The sequence below is a fragment of the Alligator mississippiensis genome, chromosome 7 (assembly GCF_030867095.1).
Source record: "Alligator mississippiensis isolate rAllMis1 chromosome 7, rAllMis1, whole genome shotgun sequence".
NCBI classification, from domain to species: Eukaryota; Metazoa; Chordata; order Crocodylia; family Alligatoridae; genus Alligator; species Alligator mississippiensis.
The window spans coordinates 62974303-63001063 of record NC_081830.1 but is presented as its reverse complement, the minus strand read 5'-3'; the positions used below and the strand labels follow the sequence as shown (position 1 = coordinate 63001063).

At 47.1% G+C, this 26761-nt stretch overlaps 1 long non-coding RNA gene across 2 annotated transcripts; it reads right to left on the bottom strand.

Annotated features, from left to right (window-relative positions):
- Window positions 1-1232: 1232 nt before the first annotated feature.
- Window positions 1233-26761, bottom strand: LOC132251932 (uncharacterized). 2 transcript variants are annotated; one of them, XR_009463675.1, is made up of 3 exons: window positions 26158-26761; window positions 6693-6885; window positions 1233-2547 (listed from the first exon to the last, which is right to left on the bottom strand). It is a non-coding gene; the product is annotated as an uncharacterized LOC132251932 (long non-coding RNA). The 2 variants fall into 2 exon arrangements; XR_009463676.1 differs by having other exon boundaries at window positions 1233-2518.

Below are 26761 nucleotides of genomic sequence, written 5' to 3'. Positions count from 1 at the left end.
CCACTCTCCAGTTCTGTGTGGGCAAATGTTCCACCCCCTGAAGTCTACTGCCGGGGGGGAGGTTCTGGCACTAAGCTATTTCTCTCTCCCACCCCTTCCCATCCCCAAGGGTGCATCCTTGTACAAACAGCCTGCAGAACACATGCCAGTTAGCTAGGTCACAGAGCAAAGATGGGGTCGTGTGAGGAGGGGAAAGGTATGGGGCTGGATTGGATCACTGTGAACTGGGGCAGGAGTAGTAGCTTCTCCAAAAGCACTCTCTCTCACCACTCCCACATCCCAACCACCCTGAGGAGCATGACCAGCACCCCCTACCTCAACCCCAAATCTCAATTAATTAAAACATGAGACCTCCCTTCATTTACTTTCTCTTTATTTCTTTTTAATTTCTTTTCTTTTTTTTTCCTTCTTTTCAGTTGATCATTCAGTAGCTCACTTCCTTCATTTCACCACCCTTCCCCAACCCCCACTTCCTTTTTACCTGCCAGCTTCATATCCCTTCCCTCCCACCATCTCTCATACCCCCCCACTAAGAGTAAGGATAAAAGCTTGTCTTGCCTCACCAGAACTGTAGTAGTAACTCGCAGCTGTAGCTCCTAGTCAAGCACCAGCTTGCCAGCACCTCTAGTGGCAAATCACAGCTGTGCAGGTTGGGGACAGTCAGCAAAGGTTTTCAGCCTTAAGGTGTGACTGCTCCAAACTCAGGCTAGCACTAACAGCGATCAACATTTGAGCACTCAAAGAACAACATGTAACAAGGCCCTAAGCAATGATTTTGCTGCATGTTAAGGTAGAATTAATTTCCTTCCTGACCTGCTCTCCTTCTCCTGACATGCTGTACTTGTTAAGAATATACCTTTAATTAATAGAAATAGGGAATCAAAGTGAAATAAAAGTCAGCACTTCCAACTGCACATTTAACTCAAGCATAAATTCAGAATGGGCCAAGAGGAAGGGGGGTGAATCAACAGCAGATGTACTTTATTTCCCTTTCTAAGAAGGCCAGTATTCAGTCATGACTAGTGCCTGTGAGAGTTGGTTGGGCCCCTTCTTCCAGGGTAAGTTTTGGTTCACCTTGAATAATGAGTTTGCTTTGAAATCACAATAGTATTAACACTGAGTTTAGTGTTTCCTTTCAAGCAATCATTCCCCCTCCCCCCCCTCCATTAAGGATAAATACAAAATAAAAACATTAAAAAAAACACAGATACAAATGTCTGATTGATCATTCTCATTTTTTATTTTTACAAGTGACATAAAGTGCTGCTGTGTGCTTCAGAGATTAAATACATTTTAAATTGTAATTAGAGTAGAAGTGTCAAATAGTTTGATAACCACATTTGGAAACTAACAAATACTTCATGATATGACACTGTAGCCAACTACTTACGAGTCACTTTTAATATTTAACTGCAAGAATGCATGCTGCTACGTTAACAGGAGCAGTAAACTATGTAATTTGTTTAAAAGCTCTGGCATTTTGGCATTTTATCAAAGTATTTCACTTGCTTCACAGGCAGGACCTTATATATCTGTGATCCAAGGCAATCTCATTTTTAAAAAGCCTGTTGTTGCAAACCTGTCAAGTTGTACAAGTGAAAGTACATAGCAACTGTTTCTCTATACAGCATAGAGTAATTTAAAGAACCAAGATGTCTACTAATGGATCCTGACTAGTCATTTTAAAACACAGCTATACATTTCTCAAGTGTACTTATTTTATTGATCGTTTGCTTTGTTGCCTTCTAACAGCAGAATAAGTTAATTTACCATAAAATACATAACATTCAATGTTTAGTAACACAAACGTTCTTACTATTGCATGTGACAATGAGCATTCCAGTCAATGAGAAATAGTGACAATAGCATTTCTAGTCAAAATTGAAGTATAATCTTAAAATGGAAAAAACACTCAAAGTAAAATTCTAATAATTTCATGCTGATGTACAATATAGAAAATTTATTTTAACCAAAAATAAATCAATAGAAAATGACACATTTTTTTTCTTTTAATGTGAATTCAAAAGGTTTCATGTCAGTAACATCATTCGAGCCGAAGAAAATATATTACATATTTTTGTATACATTGTTTCACGCTACTTGTGTTAGATCTGGCTAAAACAATTTCTGTTACTCTCCTGTTTTAGTATTTCAGCAGTATGAGCCAGCAAATGAAACTATATTCCTTCCCTTTTATGGCTTTCTGCAAAGCCCCGACTTGAACAGGAAAGTTCTGGTAGATTGTGATGAATCTCTAGCAAGTTAATGTTAAGCAGCTTAGACTTCTGTTACAAGTGTTTTAACAGGCTTAAATTCATACTTCTGCCTGCTGTACAGTGCCCTCTTTTGCAAAAGAAATAACTCAATAGTTCTACAACACTTTTTTGCTCTATAAAATACTTCAAAGTCTTTTAACTGCTATTGTGGGATGTCACTTAACAAAACATGTTAACAGCCAAGGTTGGGATATGGCTTCCTACCTTCATTCCATCACCAGTTCATCTGTTGATCAACAGTTCTACACAAAGATCAAGAGGAGCAAATGACCTTTTGTTTGGAAAAAATTAAATAATATTATACAGATGATTTACAACTAAATATTTAGGCATATTCTTCCTTTTTTGTTCTGACTAGTTTAGAGAACAAAATGCAATCCAAGATCTGTGCCAAAATCTGGGTATTTTGGGAACTTTAGTGACAGAGGATAGAAATAAACTCTTTAACGGAAAAATGATCAAAATGTCTTTAAAAAAACCCCAGGGTTTTTTTTTTTAAGCTGACATGGGTGGTTGCCATAAAAAGGAATTAGTCTTTACAGACATATCTGACTAGTGACACAATTTATTACCAGGGAAATAGAAAAAATGTGGCAAGCAGAATGTTTCCATATTTCAACTTCTGCACATTTCTTCCTTTTTCAATAGAGGAGAGGAGAACATTTTTTTTTTTCAAAAACAGGCTGGTAAACAACAATCACTGGATAAGATTAATTTCTAATGGCATCTTTTTAGGAACCATAGTGTGGTTCTGGTATCAATGCCACCAGTAGACTTGGCTGTCAGTTATCCAATATCCAGAAGGCTATTCAGATAAAGATAAATAATTTGGGGGAAAAGAATACACTGGTAGCACTGATGCAGGCCACTCAGGTTTTATAATGGGAAATAATCTTTTGAAATTAATATTATTGTCTGATTTGTTATTTTGGAATATGCTGCACAGATTTTGCAAGATTACTTAACTTTCTTCACTCTTCAAAGAAAGAAAAAAATACAAAGTTGAAAAGTGGACTCATTCTGTTTGCTATATTTTTTATTTATTTCTTCAGTAAACAATGTAATGGTTTGCTATCAACTGAGGTAACCTTCTAAAATTTTCCTTCTACTTTCCATATGCAAACGTACACATCTATACCTACTTTACCACTTTTATGTACAACTTACCTTTTTATTGATGAACAGTGCAATGGGGATAGAGGTGAATCATCCAACAGACTACCAAAACGCTAGGAGTTTCTTTAGTGATCCTTTAATTTTATGTAGTGTTGCTGAGGACTGTCACATTGCTATTGCTATTGTATTCCACCCCAATAGTGACTACAGTTCAGTGAGCAGCAGTGTGAGCTCTACACTTATATAGTGGCCATCTGTATAGCACTTAGCAATCTTGCAGTTAAAGAAAGGCAATACATGAAATATGAGACTTTATTGGGTTAACTTTAAAGCCAAGAGTGAGATTTCACTCAACGGTTACTCAGGCAGAATAAACACTGATTCTAAAGGCAGTTCTGCCTAAGTGAGAGTGAAACAGAATAAGGACCCTCAAGATTCAGCTTAATGGCTAATGGCTGGCAGGCCATTAGATTAAGATATTTTAATATAATGAACACATGCAGTTTTGAATGCAAGATGAGACTTTTGTTTTAGTAGGTTTTAGGTTCCATGTTCTGCAGCGAGTATAACATCATGCGGAGCTCAATACAGGAGTAACTATGGGTATCTTTATACATGCTCTGGGAGTGGAGCGGGGTAGCTTAATTAGAGCAGCTCTGAAAGCTGCTTTAATTAAAGCGTCCACAGTGTCATGTATATTCAGCATCCCACACTTCAAAATGGTGGTGGAGGTGCTTTAACTAAAGCTTTCAGTGAACTTTAGTTAAAATGCCTCCACCACCATTTTGAAGTGAATGGACTCTGAATATATGAGACGCAGAGGCTGCTGTAACATGCAGGCTACTGGAGCACATTCCAGCAGACTAGATTAATCAAGTCTGCTCCAACGTGCTGTAATTACAGCACATCAGAGCAGTGTCCCTGCATGTGTAAAGGCACCCTATATGATATTCAGTGGGCTGTGTTTTCATAATGGTTCTATAAAATTGAGGTACACTAATCCAAAAGCATACATCTGTAAACAGACTGATTCTGGCAACATGCCAGCATTTAAAGATGGAGATGACATTCAGACAGCTTGACATCAGAACAGTGCCAGCACAGAGATGACAAACAAGCTGGCCCTAGATCAGGCACGGCTGGTGAACTCAGACTGGTGGGGCGGGTGGAGCGTTCCACGGAAGCTCGGGGGGGGACGGGTTGCAGCCAGCTGGGCACTCCGGCTGGTAGCAGGGAGGCTGCCAACCCCGCCACTCTCAGCAAATATGCTGGCCGGCTACAACCCACCCCCATCTGCTCCTGTGGGATGCTCCACCCACCGCACCAGTCTGAGTTCACCAGCTGCACCTGCCCTAGATCCATGCAAAATAGTATAAGATGCCAAATAGAGGACTGCTGGACTTCCATGAAGTAAGTGCAGTCCGCACAAACATCAGTTTATACTAACTCAGTTCATAATGAACATAATCTACTATCAAAGTGGATTATAGCATTCATATTAACTGGCTAATTAATTCATTGCAAGAGATGGGTTGTGTGGACACTGGATGTAGGGCATTTTAATTAAAACTAGAATATCCTCACCATGTAGACAAGCCATTATATAAAAAGAGAGACTATTTGATCTAATGGTTCCTTCTAGCCTTAAAATGTATAACCAAATGTAAATTCACCAAAAGAAGGGAGGTGCTATTCATTTGGTAGGTTTATATTTCAGCACTTGGAAAACAACAAAGGGTTATTATAAAAAAAATAGTGTTAATATAGTCCTGTCACACTACTTTTCTGAAGCATTTTGCCTCTGAACTAAAATATAAAACATCATTCCAAATATATTTGGAGACTGTACCAAAGCACCTAGACGCTGGAGTTCAAATATCTAGTAGACAATACTCTGTAATACTGAAGTAAGGTATTAAAGTATGACATGCCAAATGAGACTCTAAGGCACCTTTGAAGTCAATAAGGATAGAGATTTCCGCAATGTGACATTATGTAAAATATAAATAACTGATGAACCTCAGCCCAGCAAGTCTTATATCCCACCATTCAGAAGTCCTTTTCCTTTGCCGTACTGACCTCCCCATATACTCAGTGCACACCTTTCTAATATAAAAAAAGTCAGAAACAGTGTTATGTTTGGTCCTCCATACCTTATTAAATCTGGATGCTATAAAATATCCAAGCATCATCATTATTATTATTATTATTATTAGTCAGGGAAAAAACTGTTTGCTTTATACTGAATATTGATTTTAAGCAGATGAAATGAAGCTTGAGGCACCTGGGCCTTTAACTATTCAAATACACTAGGTCTAAAATTTAGTATCCAAACACAAATACAGAGTTTATGGTGACAAGGTTCCTTGGGTGAATTTGATATCTTTTATTAGACCAACCCAAATAGTTGGAGAATAGTTATTAAGCAAGCTTTCGAGTTCAAAAACCCTTCGTCAGGCTAAGGAAGTTTCAGCAGTTGCTGTGTGCTCTTCCTGGATGGAATGAAAAGTAAAGAAGCCAGGGGCTGGGCTGGGCTGGGCTGGGGAGTCAGTTGCCAAGCAGATTATAATGTATCAAAAATCCAATGTCTATGTTTAGTCCAGGGGTTTAGGTTGTAGCTGTGTTGGTCTAAGCATATAGGCAGACAAGGTTCCTTGGGTGAATTTGATATCTTTTATTAGACCAACCCAAATGGTTGGAGAATAGTTATTAAGCAAGCTTTCGGGTTCAAAAACCCTTCGTCAGGCTAAGGACCCAAGGAACCTTGTCTGCCTATGTTTAGTCCATGATCTCTAGTATCCAGGAGGTTGATGAAATGGAGCTTATAGGCTCGCCTCTGGGAAGTGTTGTGTAAGTTTCCCTTGAGGATCAGGACTGAGAGATTGGAGGGAGAGTGGCCCTCCTGTGAGAAATGTGCCCCCACCGGTAATTGGGTGTTTCTGTCTTTGATAGATTTTCGGTGTGCGTTCATTCTGGTGCGCAGTTGTTGTTTGGTCTCTCCTACGTATTTTCCATCAGGGCATTTGGTGCATTGGATGAGTTTATGGTGATACATTCAGCATATCATCTTCCTGACAGAATTTATGTTGTTATACAGTATATTATGTTCACTTAGACATTGCTTAGGTTTTAAGTGCTTAATTTGCTTGATAAAATCTGTCTAGATTAGTTCTCAGCCAATTTCTCTTTGAAGATCTGTGCCAAATTCTCATTTCACATACATGCGTGTGTACTCATGCATGCCCCCCACCCCCACATAGCCTAGTTAGAGATTATTTTAATTACAATTCAGAAAATTACCTGCTTCACAGTGGTGTCTTCTGCAAACTTTTGCTATACACCAAGATGCCCAAGCGAAGATTGTACCATCCTGGGATCCAGTTCTTCCTTAATCATCTCTGATATGGTATGAGTTTTGCCCTCATTGTAAAGCTGCACTTTTCTGGCATTAGTGAGCCCATTGATATTTGTAATTAGACATTAGTGATTAGCCCTGTATATACAATACAAAATAACAGATGTGTTAGATTAGATAATAAATAATAAAATTTAAATTATTGCATAGATCTTTTCTCCTGAAGGTCACCATTTCCCCTCCAAGTGTTAGTATCATTCTCCTCTTTTTAATGGTAGAGAAGTCAACAGAGAAGGTGAATTATTGGCCATGGTCAATCAGCTGAGAGTTTAAATAAATTTGTATATCACTTTACCATCTCACATATATGTTTAAAAATCTTTCCAAACTTAAAAAAATATTTGTAGTAAAAAAAGCCTAATATAATAAGGCTTATAACAAATGTATGCCAGTTATTTACTTTTGTATTAAAAAAGAATGATTTTCTCAACTTCACATCAACCAAATAATGAATCATTAAGAAAATTCTGTATCCCTCTCAGTCTCTCAAGTGTCTTCCCTCATAAACAAGATGCCGTGACAATTTAATGTGATTGTAGGCATCTAGGAAACAAACTACCAACAATTAGAAAGGATGTGGTCCAAACCCCAAAGAATATCCTGCAAAGTGGTGGGGAAACTGAGGCAGGATTTTTGCATAGTCTGTTATATTTGTATGCACCTACATGTCTCTTGTGATTTGCCTACAAGTACAGCAGGTTTGCTTTAGAAATCCCTCTGCAGAGTCCCTGAAGGGTCAAAGTATAAACAGGAGTACTCACAAAGGTGGAGCTCTGTAAAAGCATGCACTTAAACTACTGGGGAATCAGCATGTGTCCTACAACTCAGAGTGGTGGGGACATAAGACCCCATTTCCTGAGGGTATCACCAGATAGACAAACTGCTGGAAGAAAGGCTAAGCAGATAAAGATAACAGTTTAATATTGCTCAGAGGCTCAATGGACTTAGAAGCACGCAGAATCTAGAACTGGGATCCAAGCGCAACAGCCTTCTGAGTGTTCAGCAGGGGGAGATCAGTTAGTACCGTGAGGGAGGCATTTTATTCTATTTTTGCTGTACTGCCTTCTTTTATTTCCTAAACAGTGCTCCATTAGTTTTTACCTTTATGGACTCTCTTCTTGTCTGGTTTTAATCATGAAGTCAGCAAGCACTTCCTTGCCGAAGTTGGAAGTGTTCTGGCCACTGCATAAATGCCAAAGCTCATCTATTGTTTTCTTCACTTAAAGTGTATGTGTCTCTTTCCTACCAAGTATGCTAAATGTCTCTGGATGAGTCATCATCAACCATTTCCAGCTGAAGTAATAATTTTACATCATTTGCTATTTAAGTAACTCAGCAAAGAGGGCAGTTTTATAGTTTCAGACACTGCTTTCCACTTCTGTATCTCAGAAATGACAGTTATTTAGAAATGATTTCCCTATAACGCACATTATACAAAAATCCCTCGAGCACTTCTTTAACTGTAAGTTATACATCTTGAGTGACTACTGGACAGGAACAGAAATTACTTTTCATCAGTAATTTAACAACAGGCAAGAGTAAAAGCATGGTGATAGTGCCCTATGCTGATGCACAGAGGGCAAGGCAATTTCTTGCACGCAGATTAGAAGCATCCAAGAGAATTGCAGTAGCAGAGAGGCAGCACACTGTGCTCACTGACCCTCTAAATGACTAAGGAGCTGAGCTGACAAATCTAGAAAGAAGACCTTTTTTATTTCCCCTTTCTATACACACAGACAGGAAACCTTTGCACAAGGCCTCAAAGACAGGAATGCAATATAACTGCTATTACCATCATCATAATAGTTGAAAATTATTCATTTTAAAAATAATTTACAAACATTAATTGATCCTCATAATATTCTTGAAGCCAAGTTAAGCATTATGAACCTCACTGCAGGAACTGGTCAAACAAAAAAAAAAGTCTAATTCATGTGTACTTCCCTCCGAACCCCTCCCCCCTAGATGAAAGCCTCAAGTTCAGTGTGCCATCAATATTAGAATCATTCATTGTTCATAACAATTTGGTCAACTGCCAAGTAACCATGAAAATATTAATTAATAAATTTAAGTTGCCTAAAACTTACTGAGAGCAATGTATCATTTTTATTTGCTATGTGGTATTTGCTTTCCTAAAATAAATGTTTCACCCATCTAGAAGCAATGTGAAAAATCAATGCCATGTAAACAGGGTAAGCTGCTAAAAAAAAAACAACAAAAAATAGGATTGAATTGCACAAAGAAATTAGTATAAGTCAAGCCTCCCACCATTTCTCCCTTCTATGCCACACTCACCACTACCTACAGGCTAAGGCAAACAGGCAACTCAGAGTCGCAGTGCTCCCTCTCATACAGTTGGGCAGGGAATCACAGGACAAAACAAGGCTTTCATTCTATCCTTTTGACATGCTTGATGCGATGCTTGATCCGCAAAATCAACACCCCCCCCCCCCGGCCCCTTTAATAAAAATAAAATTGGTCATTGCTGCAGGGAGGGGAAGGTGCCGTCTGGCAGGGTAGAATAAAGGGCAGCAGAAAAGATGGCTCCAGCCCCTCCTCCCCCCCTACCGGCCTCTCTGCCAATCAGTGCTGAGGTGCAGGGCCACACAAAGGGCAGCCAGCAATCAAGATGGCAACTGCCCCTTCAACCCTCCACCCCCTGGCCTCTCTGCCAATCAGCGCCCAGGGGTGGGGCTGCCACCAAATGACTGTGGATTTAGAACTTTATACTGTAATCAACCTGTGAAAATTGCTAGGTACCCCTGTGATTTAGGTAGCCCTTATGTATGACCCCATCCCCATTGTGGCTTTCTGTTTAAATACAAAAAACCCAGGTACACTGACTGTTTCTTCTGCTAGGCAGAGAAATGACTCTAAAGGTGACACTATTTCAGTCATTCAGCTTCAGTCACTCAGTTTTTCCTTTCAACTTGGATGTATGGCTGCAGAAGAAAGTCTTTGTTCTTATGCTAATCATCAACAGACCTAGTAAGGAGTTGGTTGTATAAATGATATCACAAAAAACCTTGTCCTGCATATCAATAGACCTGCCTTTTATTATTTTACTGTGTAATGATTCCATTTTGAATACCTTGGATTAAGATTTTCCTGTAGCAGTAACCCAGATAATTGAATGGCTGACTAGAAGGTTTTGATTTCTAAAATTATTTCCATAAATATGACACATTTTGATAAGTAGTTTAAATTAAATTTTATCCAAAATTTTTGGTTAATAAAAAAGTAATAGTTGCTTTGGAGGCTTCCTGGAACTCACAAACAGGAATTCAATTGTCAATGAATATTTTGTTTTTGGGGTTTGTTTGTTTTTTTTGTGGGGGGGAATCTTTTAGATTTCTATACCTAGGCTAGAATGAATATACATGTATGGCATTTTTTTAAAACAAGGGGATATGTATGTCTAGGGTATGCATGCTTCTGTCTATCTAATAATTTAACCAAACTTGGTTGAGTTTAGGTTCAGAAAAATCCAAGTTCTCTAGTATTGCCATCTCTCACAGTTTTATCAGCGCTACTAGATTTTGATTGTCTTTGACCCATTATATGGTAATCATTCTCTAATCAAAATTGCTGCCATCTCCCATAACTATCAGCAAGACAGCTACACTGAAGCCATGCTCATAGACAAATGATTGCCCCTCTGTAAAGAGCTAAACTTTGCATTATACTCATGGAATGTGAGGAGCAGAGGAGATGCTATGGAATGGGAGGAATAAAGGAGAGCAGGACATGTAGGGGCAAGGGAAGGGAGGAACAGGAGTGATTTAAAGGACTGCAGAAGAACAGATGTGGGGCAATGCGGAGTGGTGTCAGAGGACAATAACTGGGGTAGGTCACAGAAGGGAATAAATGACATGAGTGAAAAAGGGATGCCCTCTCCAAGCAGCCAGTGAGAAAGCAGAGTTGACAATACAGAAATTGATCATAAGAATCAAGAACAGTTGGTCCTGCAGGAAGATCTCATGTGATACTATAAGCAGCTTCTCTGTTATCACAGTTTTCATAGCTAAGCAGTTGGGCAGATTTCTGTGTGATAGATCTGCCCCGAGACCTAGCTGCTAAATTTTCTCACAGCCCATAGTCCTGAGACTTCTTTTCTGCCTGAGATCCCAGCATTGGAAAAGACTTTCAAAGCAGCCAAAGGCAACAGGGTGGGAGCTCAAGGGAACTGTTGCTGAGGTTCCAGGAAGGAGAAGCCTGAGGACAGCAAGAGTCTTGATTAAAATAAAGACTAATAACTTTTAGGTGTAATTTGGAAAAATATGTTTATAATTATTACAAACTGTATTTGCTGTAATTATTGGATACTTTAAATATTTGGGTAATTGATGGAAATTATACCAAAGAAATGGATGATTTATTTTGAAATGTTTTGGATGGGTGCATCTACACATGCAATTCATGGTATTTAGGCTTACTACATGGTAATTTACTATGCAATAAGCCAGCCCTGGGAAGGTGTTTCCACGTGCATCCTTGTTGGGAACAGATTTGCTTCTTACAAGCTTACACAGATCCAAGCCTGCTTCTGCTCTGACCTCCTGCAGCAGCCAGAGACAGCTGAGGCTCCAGATGCAGCTGCCCGGGGGCCAGGGGTCTCCAGGGTGGACAGGCGCAGGCTGGCCAGGGATGCTGTCCTAGGAGCCTGTGGTGAGTGCACCATGGATGCTCCCCACCATCTCCCCCAGTTGCACCAGACAGGCCACCATGCCTGCAAGGTACTTGTGGGCCACCTCCTTCCCACCCTGCAACAGGGTGGCTGATAGAGCTGTGCAAAATTTTTGCAGCCGTTTCATTTCAGAGGTGTTTCAGCCCGTTTTGGCACCCAAAACACTGAATCTGAAATTAAATGGAAGGCTCCAAAACATCTCTGAAACTAAATGAAACCATCCAAAATGTTTTGGATATTTTGGAGCCAGACTTGCAGGGAAACAGAAACTAAGAAGAGGGAGAAGGAAGAGGGGTGGAAGGACTGCTCTGATATTGACATCTGTAGCTGGCCAGTGTCTGTGAACTGTCCCTGAGGTCCCTTCCAATCCCAGTGCTCTGGGGGAGGGATGGCAGCCTGCTGCCTCCTCGGAGGAGTCTGGCACAGCCCCTCAGTCCTCTCAGGGGCACAGACCCCTGGATCTGTGTGCAGGATGACAGCATGTTGCTGCTGCTGGCTGGAGCCGCTGCTGGCCAGCACCCAAGTCTGCTCAGCAGGGCACTGCATGCCATCTGGGAACTGGGATCTTTGGGGATGAGCAGTACTGGGCTCTGGCTGACTGCTGGAGCTGCCCCAGATCCCAGACAACACGTGGTGACCTGCCGAGCCACACTGTACTCGTGCCATGGGGCAGCTGCCATGTGGGTGCCAGGCAGGAGGGCAATCCCCGCTGCCCCCCCATTGTCCCGCACTTTGTGGGGGAGCTTTGCCATGAGCCCTCTGAGGCCCTGATTGCCGGTGCCAGAGCCAGTAAGTGTGGGGCTTTTTTTTTTTTTTTTTTTTTTAAGTGCTAGAACTAGGCTGGGGCTGGCTGGCGGGGGGATGGGTTGGGCAGGGCAGCCATGGGGGCTTCTCCTGTGGCTCCCCCAACCCGGGGAAAGGCAGGCACAGTCAAAGGACCTTCAGGAGAACCTGCAGCTGCCTGGCTGTGCCTGCCTCTCCCTGGCTGATCTGAATCTCTGAAACAGCATTGAAACTCTGAAACAGATTCAGCTCAATTGAAACGGAGCAGCGATCCAAAACATTGAAACAAATCACTGTCCTCCAAAATGGCCGAATCCAAAATCGAAATGAGACAGCCATTTTGCACAGCCCTAGTGCCTGAGCAGCTGCCCACAGACTCTAGGCCCACATCAAACACCCCACAAACACACACACCCTGGACAGTTTGCAATCAGCAAACCTTATTTCCCTCTACCACAACGTATTTCCTCTTACCCCTCCTCCCCAACAACACAGGGGTCAAGCCAGGGATCTAAAGGCCAGCCAGGGACTACTATAGAATCATCCCTACCCTGTGGCTAGAGGGACTCCCAGTCACATTGCTCTGCCCCTGTCAGGAAGCTGACCTCCTGTTGGTCTGGCTGACAGGGAGCAAATTTGCTCCTGATCAGTGTCTTCATGTGCACTACTGCACATTAGTTAATGCACAGTAAATCTACTACCTGTAAAAACATTACAGGTGCATTAGCGTATTTTACTGTGCAGTAGCTCAGTGCACAGTTACATAGTGACACTGTACTGTGCAGTAGATTAGTCTACTGTGAGGTAAAGCATCTTGTGAATTGATTTTTTAAACCAATATTTAAGGATTTTAAATAAAATTACTGAACATAATTTTAAAAATATCTCCTTGGGTTAGAGTTTTCCCAGTAGCTGGCTAGGTGGTTGATGTCGTAGACATTCTTCATTATAGAGATCTTTTCAGCTCACATAAGTCTTTATTGAAAAATAATTAGAAAACCTGATATATTAGAAAAAACACTTTTTGAAATGTTCATTGTTCAATGTCCAACTGCATTTTTACAGATCCCATACAGGAGAGAAACTTGGAGTCCAAATAAAAATACAGGAACAGGAGGAACAGGATCAGAGGATGAAGGGGATGAGCAGAAGCTATGGATGAGGTAGGATTTCATAGATTTCATAGACATTAGGGCTGGAAGGGACCTCGGAAGATCGAGTCCAGCCCCCCGCCCAAAGGGCAGGACGTCAGCTGGGGTCATAGGATCCCAGCAAGATAAGCATCCAGTTTCATCTTGAAGGTGTTCAATGAAGGCGCTTGAACAACCTCCGGCGGCAGGCTGTTCCAGACCTTGGGGGCTCGGACAGTAAAGAAATTCTTCCTTATGTCCAGCCTGAAACGATCTTGTAGTAGTTTGTGACCATTCGTCCTCGTCATCCCTTGGGGCGCTCTGGTGAACAAACGTTCCCCCAGATACTGGTGGTCACCCCTGATAAACTTGTAGGTGGCCATCAGATCACCCCTGAGCCTGCGCTTTTCCAGGCTAAAGAGCCCCAGGGCTCTCAGCCTGTCATCGTAGGGTCTGCTTCCCTGACCCCTGATCATGCGCGTGGCTCTTCTCTGGACTCTCTCAAGCTTCTCCACATCCTTTTTGAATTGTGGAGCCCAAAACTGGACGCAGTACTCCAGCTGCGGCCTCACTAAGGCCGAGTACAGGGGGAGAATGACGTCCCGGGATTTGTTTGAGAAGCATCTATGGATGCAAGCCAGCGTTTTGGTCGCTTTACTAGCCGCAGCACAGCATTGCAGGCTCATGTTCATCTTGTGGTCAATGATGACCCCTAAGTCTCTTTCTTCCATAGTGCTAACCAACATAGCACTGCCGAGCCTATAAGGATGCTGCGGGTTTTTCTTCCCAAGGTGGAGAACCTTGCATTTATCGGCGTTGAACACCATCAGATTCTCATCCGCCCACTTGCTGAGCCTGTCCAGGTCAGCCTGGATCACCCGCCTGTCTTCTGGCGTGGATGCTTTGCCCCAAAGTTTGGTGTCATCGGCGAACTTGGCCAGTCCGCTTCTGACTCCAGTGTCCACATCGTTAATGAAGATGTTGAACAGTATGGGTCCAAGGACAGAGCCCTGGGGGACCCCACTGGTCACATGACACCACGATGAGTGACTTCCATCAATTACTACCCTCTGGGTCCGACCCCGGAGCCAATTTTCCAGCCAGTGGATCGTGGGGGACCCAAGGCGACAATTGGCCAGTTTCTCCAAGAGACGATCATGGGACACCAGATCGAAGGCTTTTTTGAAGTCAAGATATATGACATCAATCTCATCTCCCTTGTCCAGGTGATAGGTCACCTGGTCGTAGAAGGAAATGAGATTGGTCAAGCAAGACCTACCCGCAACAAACCCGTGCTGGCTATCCCTTAAGATGTTGGCGTCGGCCAGTCCATTAAGGATGGCCTCCTTAATAAACTTTTCTAAGATCTTCCCCGGGATAGAAGTCAGGCTGATGGGCCTATAGTTAGCTGGATCCACTTTCCTCCCTTTCTTGAAGATAGGCACCACGTTGGCCTTCTTCCAGTCTTCGGGCACTACACCAGAGCGCCAAGAGTTTTCAAAGATCCGCGCTAGAGGCTGGGCTATGATGCTCGCCAGCTCCTTGAGTACCCTGGGGTGAAGATTGTCAGGGCCGGCTGACTTGAAGGTATCCAGCTTCTCAAGATGTTCCTTCACAAAGTCAGCATTAATGGAGGGCAGGGGATCACCCTCACCCGGACTTCCCGGCCCTGTAGCAGGCACGGGCGTCCCATGGGGCTGATGAAAGACTGACGCAAAGTACCTATTTAATAGGTTGGCTTTTTCCTGGGCGTCAGTTGTCAGTTGCCCCATCTGGTTCAGCAGGGGTCCAACGTTGCCCCTGCTTTTCCTCCGGCTCCCCACATATCTGAAAAAGGACTTTTTATTGTCCTTGATGCTCAAAGCTAGCTGGAGTTCAGTTGCAGCCTTGGCTTTCCTGGTCTGCTCCCTACAGGACCGGACCAGTGCAGAATAATCCTCCTTGGAGGTGACTCCCATCCTCCATCCTTTGTAGGCCTTTCTTTTTAGCCTCAGGAGGTCTGCTAGGTCCCTGGAGAGCCAGGGGGGCTGCTGTGCCCTCTTGCTGCCTTTCCTCCGAGATGGAATAGACTTAGTTTGTGCATTGAGGATCGCTCCCTTGAGGAGCAACCACTCTTCTTGAACTCCCCTCTCCCTGTGGTCACAGTCCCTTAGGGCCTCACTGACAAGCCTTCTGATCTTGTCAAAGTCAGCTTTCCTGAAGTCAAGGACTTGCGTGTTGCTGACTGACTTGCCAGCTTTTCGGCGGATGGTGAAGGTGATCAGCTCGTGGTCGCTGTCACCCAGCTTCCCATCGATCACTAGGTCGCCGACTAGGTCCTCCCCAGTAGCCAGCACCAGGTCGAGCAGCGCTTTGCCTCTCGTTGGCCCATAGACTTCTTGAGTCAGGTAGAGGTCATCCACGCACGAGAGGAAGCTCTGTGACCGCTCAGATTTTGCTGAGCGATCCTCCCACGAGATGTCTGGGTAATTGAAGTCACCCATGACAACCATGGTCCTGGAGCAAGCTGCCTCAGCCAGTTCCTGGGCAAACTCCTGGTCTAGCTCAGGACTTTGGGTGGGAGGTCTGTAATAGACTCCCACCATCGTGTCCCCTGTGCCGTGTTCCCCACGGATTTTAACCCAGAGGGTCTCCAGCCGTCCACCCTGGTCGCCAATATCAGCTTGCAGGGACGCGTAGCTTTCCTTAACATAGAGAGCTACACCCCCGCCCCTTTTCTCTACACGATCCCTCCTGTACAGGGTATAGCCATCTATCCCAGTGGTCCAGTCATGGGTGGAGTCCCACCAGGTCTCCGTGATCCCTATGACATCGATAAGAACAAAGAAGGCGAGCAGATCACGGACAGGAAGATGGAGACAGGGGTAGAAGTTCAGGAAAGGGAGCATAAAAATAGAAGAAAATTGCTTTGAGGGGAAGTGGTTGGGGGATCTATAACAAATAGATCACATTCCCTAAAGAAATCTGGAATGGAAACCATAATTTTAGAGTCTCAACATACCTTCGACGTCTAGCAAACAGCTTTGAAATCCACTGGCATATTATGAACAACTCAATTCCCCTCTAGTGGCAGAACCATATAGAAGATAAACAACCTACTACGATTTCCAATTAGTTCATTAGTTGAAACAGAAAGCATACTGGGATCATTATGGTCTCATTCAATGTTTTTGTGCTGTTTTTTACTTTTTAAAAATAAATTTATATTGAAACTATATTAGGAGAACATTACGGTTGCAAAGTCAAGAACTCAAAACTTGAGCTATGCCAGATTCAAAGTTGTTCATGCAGCCTTAATTCAGCCTTGTGTATGTGCATCATGATACAGGCTTTAAGTTTCTGTGTCACTAAACTATTTTTCCTAGTTATCTGACAAAAGAACATGCTTACTCAGAAAGTATTTTTAAGATACAATACACAGACATTTGATTGAATGTATTACTTCAGAAAGGCTCTGTATTTCAGAGGTTACTTTTTGTGCTGCTGTACATTAACAAGCTGTTTGCTTTAAGTGTAGACTGTCAAAGCTCCTGGCAATAGGGACAGCAACTCCACATGTACTGCAAAGTAAATTTACGGCTTTCTTTGGCTGCACTGATAAAGCCCTACCAGAAGTAGGGCTGGGAAAAGGCAGCAAAGGCTAGCACCTTAGAAGGAGCTGTCATTCTTGTCAGTAACTCCCAAGAAACACCTTTAAGAATAATAATAATCAGTGGCCCAATACAGGTCTTGAAGCATCTAAACAACAACAACTGCCACTGCCAACCATTCTGTTTCAAATCCTGAAGTTTTCTGATGGTTACATCAGTATAACAATGTTCCCTTTTATGTAAGTTAATCATCTGAAGATAAATGTTTAAATTTCTGTCCTGGGAAACAGTTCTAGGCAGGCAGATTAGAACTGCTTTGAGGCCAGTATATATGCAGCATTTTTCTTTTTGGATAGGTAATCTGTAGGGCACCTGGTTGAGGAATGAACATTTTTCATGCCTAGATTTCTTCTCTCATAGAACAGTTGGTGGAACCCTGCCAAAACTGTCATTTATAAACAAGAAGAAAGTTTTACAGATACTTTTCTGGGCCATAGCAGAGGAATGTTTTTATAAACAAAACTAATAAAGGCAGTACTTTCTCTTCTCCATATTCCCCCTGGTAGGCAGCTAGAAGGTGAATTATAAATCAATTAGAATTGGGTGTGGGAAGGAAAAGAGTGAAAAAGACAACAAAAAGACCCGATTAGTTACTGCTGCAGTTACAGCCAGTGGGCATGTCTAAAAGTGCCTCTTTTAAGCAGGCTTAGCCTAAAATCACCATTTTTAAGGCACATTAAGGGCATGTGTCTAAATGTGCATGCACTTAATGTGCCTTAAAAATGGCAATTTAAGGTTATGTGGATGCATCCAGAGGAACTAGCATGTACCTGTTGTGGTGTCTTGAAGCAATTGGAGACACGACAAAAGGCACACTAGGAATGAAAATATGTTCCTTGCTCTGAATATTTGCAGCGCAGACTTTAAGTTTGATGCTCAGAAATCCCAGTATGAAAAAAAAAGGTTGGAAAAATGCTGTGCAGGGTGCACTCCTGGAGCATGCCCTGAAGCAACTGGGGGCTGGGTCCTCCAAAAAGACACTCTAGCACCCAGATATGCCTGCTACATGCCCCTGCTGTTCCAACAGGCTGCCTCAGTGTACTGGAGGAAATACAAGTGGGGCTAGGCTGGCAGCATTGGCGCAGACACAGGCTCAGGGCCTAGTAATCAGGGACATGGGAGGGAGGCACTGTGTAGGAGGGGTGGGTCCCCTGCCTGTCTCCATGGCATGCAGCTTCTACTGCCTGCAGTGGCAGCAGCCAGCAGCACACCCTTGAGGCACTTGTGGCCCACTGCTGGCAAAGCCCTGCAGCGGCATGCCACACCATGCCACCCGAGACCCAGAGGCTACACATGGTGCATGAAGCTGGCCCAGTCCGCTAGCATGCACCTTCAACCACAACTGGGCTGGCTCCTGCTGTCACCCAGGGCTCCCAGCACTGCCCACAGGAGCCATGCATCATCAGGCTGGGCTGGTTCCTGCCTCCATGGATCTGGCCTGGTCCAATGGCAGGTGGGGCACATGGAGGCAGGAGCCGGCTCTGCCGGATGTCATGCAGCTCTTGCATGCGGTGTCAGAAGCCCTGGGTTGCAGCAAGAGCTGGCTCGGTCCTGCTTGAAGGCATGCGCTAGTGGCCTGGGCCAACTCCATGCACCATGTGTAGCCTCTGGGTCTCAGGCAGCAGGGTGCACTGCCACAGGGCTCTGCCTACAACAGGCCATGAGAGCTCCAACAGTCCTGCTGTTGGCTGCTTCTGCACACCATGGAGGAACAGGCATGTGGCCAGCACCACCAAAAACTGCCCTACACCCACCCTCAAAACCCTCCACACCTCCCACATACCTGCTTACAAGCTCCACACTCATGAACACCTATACAATCCACCCACAAATCCAACACCTTCACAAACTCCACCCCCACAAACCCTGCCATCCCATCCACATACCCACACACAAACCCCACACCCATGAACTCCCCCACAATCTACTCACAAACACCCCACACCTTCACAAGCCCTACCCCCACACCTCCCAGAAACCTCATGTCAACAAACCCCACTCCCACCTCTACACCTATCCACAAACCCCCTCAAGCCCCCCAACACCACCACAAACCCAACACCCACTCCCACACTGCTCCCCACCCCCAAAAACATCCTCCCCATAAATCTCACACCCTGCATGCCCAGCCACTAGGTGGGACAAGACCTGATGATGGGAGCCATGGGTACAGGTGCAACTGCTGCACTGTATCCCTGTCCCATGCCCACACTGGTGCTAGGACATGCGGCCCTGGTCTAGAGAGTGTTCCTGGTCTCAGGAACCACTTGGAGGGTGTCATGGTCTGTGGGGAGGGGTTGAGGTGGCAGCAAGGGAGAGAGACAGAGACAGAGATGGGTCAGGGATGGGGAATCACTTCAAGTAGGAGAGGCTGCCAGAGCTGAGCTTAGAGCCCCTCTGTTCCCCTACAGCAGCCTGCGCAGAAGGAAGCTGACCTGGAAGGGAAGGGGCTTGCTCAGCCCAGTCCCTAAGCCCCAGTCAAGGACTTCCTGGGAATGACATGGGGAATCCCTGGGGCATGGGCACGGGTACAGGCAGTAGAATAGTAAGGGCTGGCACTGCTCAGAGCCACAGCCACAGAGAAGCGGGTGTAACAGCTGCAGCTGGACCCATGTTCTGGTGCTGGAATGGAGCTGCTGCCAGGAGGGAGCTAGTGGGGAGAGGCAGGGGCATTGGCAGGGCACTGGCATATCACTGCTAGTCAGTGCCACAAAAAAGCTGATCCCCCACATCCTGATTTTTCTATGATAAAAATACAAAAGCAAATGCCAAAGTGTATAGATATTTAGAATTCATTTTATTATGATGATAGAGGCACTGATAGGCTTCTAAATTGCTTTAAAATTGTAAATATATCAGTAAAACATTGCCCAATTGATCTCTTTATAAATAGTAGTGTTTCATTTTAATCACAGAACAACGTGAGGTTGGGGTATTTTAATGAGATAATTTGCTTTTCTATTTTAAAAAATGCAAATTTTTAAACAGGAAACACCAGGATCCCTACTAGTGAGGCAAGTGACGGGACCTGGAAAATGACAGGAACCAGGGCCAACATCAGGGATCCAGCTGGAGGGCAAACAAGGTGGCTGACATGGTCATTTGAGACTAGGAGGATATGCTTCAACAGTTCAAAGTGGGCCACTGTAATAAGCACATCTTCCAGACAATATCTGCCCAGATGGCAGAGCAGGGACACCAGAAGACATGACAGCAGTGCTCTACAAATGCCAGCTATGCAGCCATGGCTCACTGGCAGCTGGCCCAGAGAAGCAGGCAGAGGTGCAGGAGGCTCTGCTGCAGTGCTCATACCACAGTCCAGGCAGCCGTGTGGTCCCTGTCTGGGCCTGGAAGGCATGCAGCCATGGGGTTGCAGGTCCAAGGGGGCAGATGCTGTCACAGGTGGCAGCAGGTTACATCCAGGCAGAAGCCCCCACTGCCAGACTGCTGCAGTAGGTAGAGGGTGCAGGGGCCACTCTAGTTCAGGGCTGCTGCAGGGGATAGTGTCCCAGATACCTACTGGTTGAGCGTCAGAAGCTCCTGTCTATTTGTAACACACATACTGTGGGCTCACCTGGCTAACTCATAATCCTGCGTGGGGATAATGAGTAAGTGGTACAACCAAATTTTTGGGACAACTAATAAACCCGCCCCCCCCCCCAAAAAAAAAACCAGGATAGGAGTATTGTGTGGGTCAAAGGGTGAAAATAAGTGAGCCTGAGGGGAACATCGAGCAGAGCCCCTTGGACACACCCACCGATCCTCAAAGGCATTCAAGGAACTGGTACACACTGCCCACTGGTGCTCTGCCTGAAAACGTGCATGGACAAGGGAGAGGAAAGTGGCCCCACAATCTCCGGGCACCTTCCTGGACAGAGCCTCCTTCCTGGTCAGGTACAGGGCCCACTTAGCCAGGGCCAGGAGGAGGTTAACCTGGAAGGTCCTGGGACTTGGTGGGGCTGTGGATGGGGTGACCAAAAACAAAAAGATGGGGGGTGAAATTCAACTAGAACCTCAAGAGGAGGTTCTGGAGGTGGAGGGGCTGCAGCCTGGTGCACTCAAGGGTCGTGTATGCCAGGGTCTCCCTCTGCCAGCAGAAGGGGCAGGAGACCAGGGTGTCCATGAAGCTTGCCACATACACACAAGCTTCGTAGCAATGGCTCCATGGAGGAGATGCCAGCTGAGGTCCCCAGTGGCTTGTGGGATGAGAGTGGAGTACAGACTCAACCACTAGGGTGCCCCAGCCCTGCCCTTGCCGAGCAGGTCCTGCCACTCGGTGTCTGGATGGCAGCATGATAGAGAGTGCAGCACATGAGTGTTTAGATGTGGTAATGATGGACAGTGGAAAAGTGGATCAGTCTGGTGTCCTCCAGCAGGCTCAGGTGGTGGAGCATGGAGCACCGTGAAGCTGGGTAAGGCACCAGCCCCATGACAAACTCCAGAGGGCTGGAGGACATGGGGGGTGGGGGAGACTGCCACTGCACAGGACCTGGTTAATAAAAGCAAGGGCATTTATTAAGGTAGGACAGGTTTTACCTCCTGGACCAGACGGCTGGCCAGTATAACAGGGCCCACCTACTCCCACCTATCATAGTCCAGGAGGTCTCCAATATGGGCAACACCAGCCAGGATCAACCTGTTACAACCGGAGCACCTCTACCATCAGCACCTCCAGCTGGGGGTTCCAGAGGAGGGGCTCAATGAGCAGATCAGCGCATTGGGCAACTGTTGCGGGGGATCTGGAGGTAGAGACCAGCCTCCAGGTTTGGAGGATGTCCTGGTAGAAATCTGGCAGCCCTTGCAGGTCCTGCAGGGAGAAGCCCCACAGGCTGAGGAGCTTTCAGTCATATTGGAGCCCCCAGAAGTGGTGGAGGAAAGCATGCCCCAGGTGGCCACACACCACGTGGCTTTCAACACTGTATAGCAGTCTCTGCAGGGCCTAAAGGTGGAATGCCAGGATCTGGCTCTGCAGGCAAACTAGGCCCTGGCCACCCTCCCACAAGGGGAGGCTCAGGATCTCTGCAACAACTCAGGGCCTGGCCAGAAAAACTCCAGTGCCCATCTCTGGAGTCCTGCTAAGACCTCGGGGGGCATAGGCAGCATGTGTAAGCAGTGCCAGAGCACAGACAGGACCAGCTGGTTCAGCACCAGCACTCTTCCATGCAGGGAGAGACATCTCATGAGCCCTGCCCATGCCTGGAGCTGCTCCAACACCCTTGTATCCAGCTGGTGCCAGTTCTCTGGTAGGGAGGGGTCTGTGGGGGACAGGCAGACCCCCAAGTACAGCAGCGAGCCTACGCTTCAGCAGATTCTGCAGGGCGCTGGTGGAAGCGAGACCACCTGCCACCCATCACCAAGCCAAAGATCTTGACTCAGTTGACCTGGGCAGAGGAGGCTGCCGAGTACAATGCCTGGCAGGCCTCCACCTGCACCAGGTCACCTGAGTCCTAGATCACAAGGAGTACATTGTCAGCATATGCTGACAGGACCAGTTGCACCACTGGCTCCTGGAGCATCAACCCTGCCACCCACTTCTGCAGGAGAATGAAGAAGGGCTCCAGGGCCAAGGCATACAGCTGGCCTGACAGTGGGCAGCCTTGATGCACCTGTCTCCTGAATGGGATGGACTCTGTCAGGGTCCAGTTGAGCTTGACCAAACACTCTGCAGAGGCATACGGCACCTGGAGAGCCCACATGAAGCGGGGCTCAAAGTGAAAGGGCATCAGCGTGACTGTGAAGTGCTCATGATCCACTCTGTCAAATGCCTTCTCCGGGTCCAGGGATAGGAGGGTAAAAGACAGGCCCTCCCGGTGTGCTAGCTCTAGGAGATTCCATACCAGGTACAGGTTGTCAAAGATGGAACATCCGGGTACCATATATGTCTGATCAGGATGGATCACGTCCATCAGCACGGTCCGCAGGCACAGCAAAGTGGCCTTCGCTGCCACCTTGTAGTCTGTACAAAGGAGGGACACAGGACACCAGTTCCTCAGGTCATGGGGATCCCCCTTCTCCTATAGGAGGGTTGGCATGGCTCTCCAGCATGACAGGGGGAGTTCCCCACTTCCTTCGGATTCAGCTCAGACCATGGCAAGGTCCGGGCTGAGGACATCCCAGAAGGCCTGGTAGAACTCCGCAGTCATCCTGTTGATGTCTGGTGCCTTGTTGCCAGGCATCAGGCAGAGGGCGGCCGAAAACTCAGCCAGAGTGAGAGTAGCTTCCAGCTGGTCCTGGTCACTGACACTGACCTGCAGGAGTCCCTCCCACAGAGTCTGACAGGCTTTGGCGTTGGTCGAATCCAGTGAGACAAGTTCTTCATAGAAGACCCGCACATGCTGGCACATCTCATGTGGACCTGTGAGGGGGGTTCCGTCACCCTCCAGAGGGCAGGTGATCTACTTCTTGGCCCCCCACCTCCTCTCCAGGGCATAGAAGAATCAGGACCCATGGTCCATCTCCTAAAAAATCTGGACGCTCAAGTGGACAAAAGCATTGTGGGCATGGTGGTTGTCCAGAGCACGAAGCTCTTCCTGTCTCTCCTGATACTCTCTGCAGAGAGACGAGTTGGTTAGGTTGGTGGCCAGGCATCTCTCCAGCTTTGGCACTTCCCAGTTGAGCTGCTCCTGGACTGCGTCCCTCTGCTGGGTGTGCCCCCAAGCGTAGCCGTGGATGCGCACTTTCCCCACATACCACCATCTCCGAGCCTAGAAGAAGGCTGCCTGTTGCTCCTGCCAAGCCATCCAGAACTCCTGTAAGGCCTCCCTGAAGCCCACTTCCTCCAGCAGACTGGCACTGAAATGCCAGTAGGCCAACCCCGGATGCCCAGGCCCTAGCATGACCTGGGCCCAGACAAGGTGGTGATCACTGAAAGGAGTTGGTCAGATGCCATAGGAGTGGGCCCGGGCAAAGTGCGGCAAAGAGATATAAACCCAGTCCAACTGGAAGTGGCGTGCCTGCTCCTTCCTCACCCTCACATAGGTGAAGTCAGGAGGGTTGGTAGGGTGACAGGCATGCCAGACATCCACCAGGGAGTAGTCTGTCAGGATTCCCACTGAGGACACCCATGGAGGCCTGGTTCCACTCCCTGCCTGACTGGTCTTGCGTGTCTAGGGTGATGCTAAAGTACACATTCAGAAGGTTCAGGACCAGCCCCTGCACTTGGACCCGGAGGTGCAACAGGTGGTCCAGCATCACCTCAACATCCTGGAGAACTTCCAGCTGCAGACCTGGGGAGAACAAAGTGGACACTCCACAAGAGGTGGCAGAGAGGTGACTAAAAAGATCCTGCCTCCCCACTCCACCTACCAATTATTCTCATCAGCTGAAGTTGTCAGGGTCTCCTGCAAGAATACCACGGGGTACCTCCCCTCCTGAAGGAAGGAGAGCACCTGGAACCTCTGGAGACCCTTTCTGCAGCTGTGGACATTGACGGTCATGATCTTAAATGACCTCATGGCTGGGGGGGTGGAGTATATGGTTCAGCGATAGGGCAGTCCTTAGGTGGACAGACTCCAGTAGGTGAGGGTTGGGGCAGTGGGAGTTACAGTGGGGGGATGGCCGGGGCAGGGGGGCCTTCTTCCTCTCCTCCCCCAGCTGCTGCCCCCCTCCCTGGGACTCTGCCATACTTGATTGTGGGGCAGGGTCACCCAAGCTTATGGGGGGACTGGTAGTTGTAGCTGGGGTGCCTGGGGGGCCTCAGTGGGGAGGGGTGCTGGTGGTAGGGGCACCCCTTTTGCCAGTGGGACCTGCAGATGCCCTCCCTACCTGACCCATGGGGCACTCATGATATAAGTGCCCCGGGGCACAGCAGCACAAGCACTGTAGGTCCCCCAGCATATAGAAAATCCTCACTAAGTCCCCCTGAAAAGTAATTATGAGGCTGCCCTCAACCTCCAGCCACACTCCCACCACCAGCTGGATCATGACCTGATGTTGGAACGAGTGCACATGGCGGAGGCCGGGGTCTTGGCACCCCAGCAAGAGGGCCACCACTGGGCAGATAACTCTCCCCAGGTTTTGGAGATGGGGGAGCAGAGCCCAGTTGGGGATATAAGGTGGGAAAGAGCTGAGGACCACTCTGGCCCCCAGCTCTTCTAGGGGCTCGAGGTGGACATACTCATGCTCCACCACAATCCCCCTCTCCACTGCCTTTTGTGCAGTGACCTCCAAGGCAAGGAAGAAGACCCCCTTGCCATAAAAGCAGGAGGCTGCCACAATTTTGGGGGCCCTACCTGAGCCAGGGCCTGCACCCAGGTCTCAAAATGCAGGGTCTCCCACCTAGGCAGTTGGTACTTCACCCCATGCCTATGGGTGAGTGCCAGAAAGGAGGCCCTCCTGCCTGAGCTGGAAGGGCCAACAGTGGAGGGTCCAGGCCCCACAGATGTGGGTCATTCCACAGCTGCCTGTGCAGAGCTGTGGTTTCCCCACTGAGGGACTGCATTTGTGGGGCTGGGGCTAGGGTCAGGTACAGGCTGAGTGGGTGTGCCAGTTGGTGTGGCACACCTGGTCTCTTCAGGTGCTGGTGGTCTAGGTTTGGGGGTGGGGCTCTTGCCCTTCCCACCCCCAGGTGTGGGGCCTTTCCCACTGCCCTTGTCCCTGGCCCCTGATGAGGGGGAAGGGGGCTTGTGAACTCCTCTGGGAGAGGCCTGGCCAGGGGAGACACCCTGTCCCTGCTGGCGTCTCACCTGCCCCTGCAGCAGAGGTCTGAGGCTTCTCTACCCCTAGAAGAGATTGTTTGGACTCTGCCCCCGGCGTGGGGGCTGCTGGAAGTTCTGTGGAGGAATCTTGCCTCCCAGAAGTTTCCTGCCCTGCCATTGCTTCACATCAGGGAGGGGAAACCAAAAAAGAAACCCAAAAAAGTACAACAATGGGGCTGGTGAATCTAGTAGGGGTAGGCTGGGGTTGTGGGGAAAATATGGGGGAAGGGGAAGAGGGCTGAAGCTCACTGAGTTTCATCCCTGCAGGAAAAAAGCTAGGAGGGCTGTGCTTGGAGAATGCAGGGGAGGGGGAACACACACACACACACACACGGGAGGCTTGAGCTGGCTTACTCAGCCATACAACTAACACCAGGGCAGGGGGAATGGACTACAGGACTTACCACACAAGGGCAAAACACACAGGGAAGGCAGCTGACGCAGATGTAAAAGATGACTGGTGTGGTGGAGGTGCTTTGTTTGTTGGAGAACAGTTCAGGAGTCCCTCAGGCCTCCAGCTAGTCACTTGGCAGCAGGCAGGGAAACAAAGCAGGATCAGATGCAGCAAGGCAGCTGTAAGGGAGGGCAGGAGCAATCAGCCAATTAGGGAGTAGTCCAGTGCAGGTGTGGTGTTGAGTGGTGCAACATGGTGCAACAGGGAAATCTCCCTGTCTCCTGAGAGGGGGCAGCAGTGGAGCAGACAGCAGCAGTGATGGTAGGAGCCATCTATGTCAGCCACTCAGGGTATGCTTCTTTTGAGAGTAGAGGTGAAGGTGGGGGTTGCCCTCCCCAGGGGGGCAGCAACAGCAGCAGCAGCTGAAGGCAGGAAGGGGTGTGGCCAACTTACTCCAAAAGCTCTGAGACCAAGCCAGCAGCTAGCAATAGCCAGGGGCAGGAAAGGGCCTGGGCATCCTCTCCCCAGAAGCTCCTGAGACCAAGCTAGCAGCAGCAGCCTGGGACAGGAAGGCGTGTGGCCAACTTCCTCCCAGATGCTCCTCCCCCAGAAGC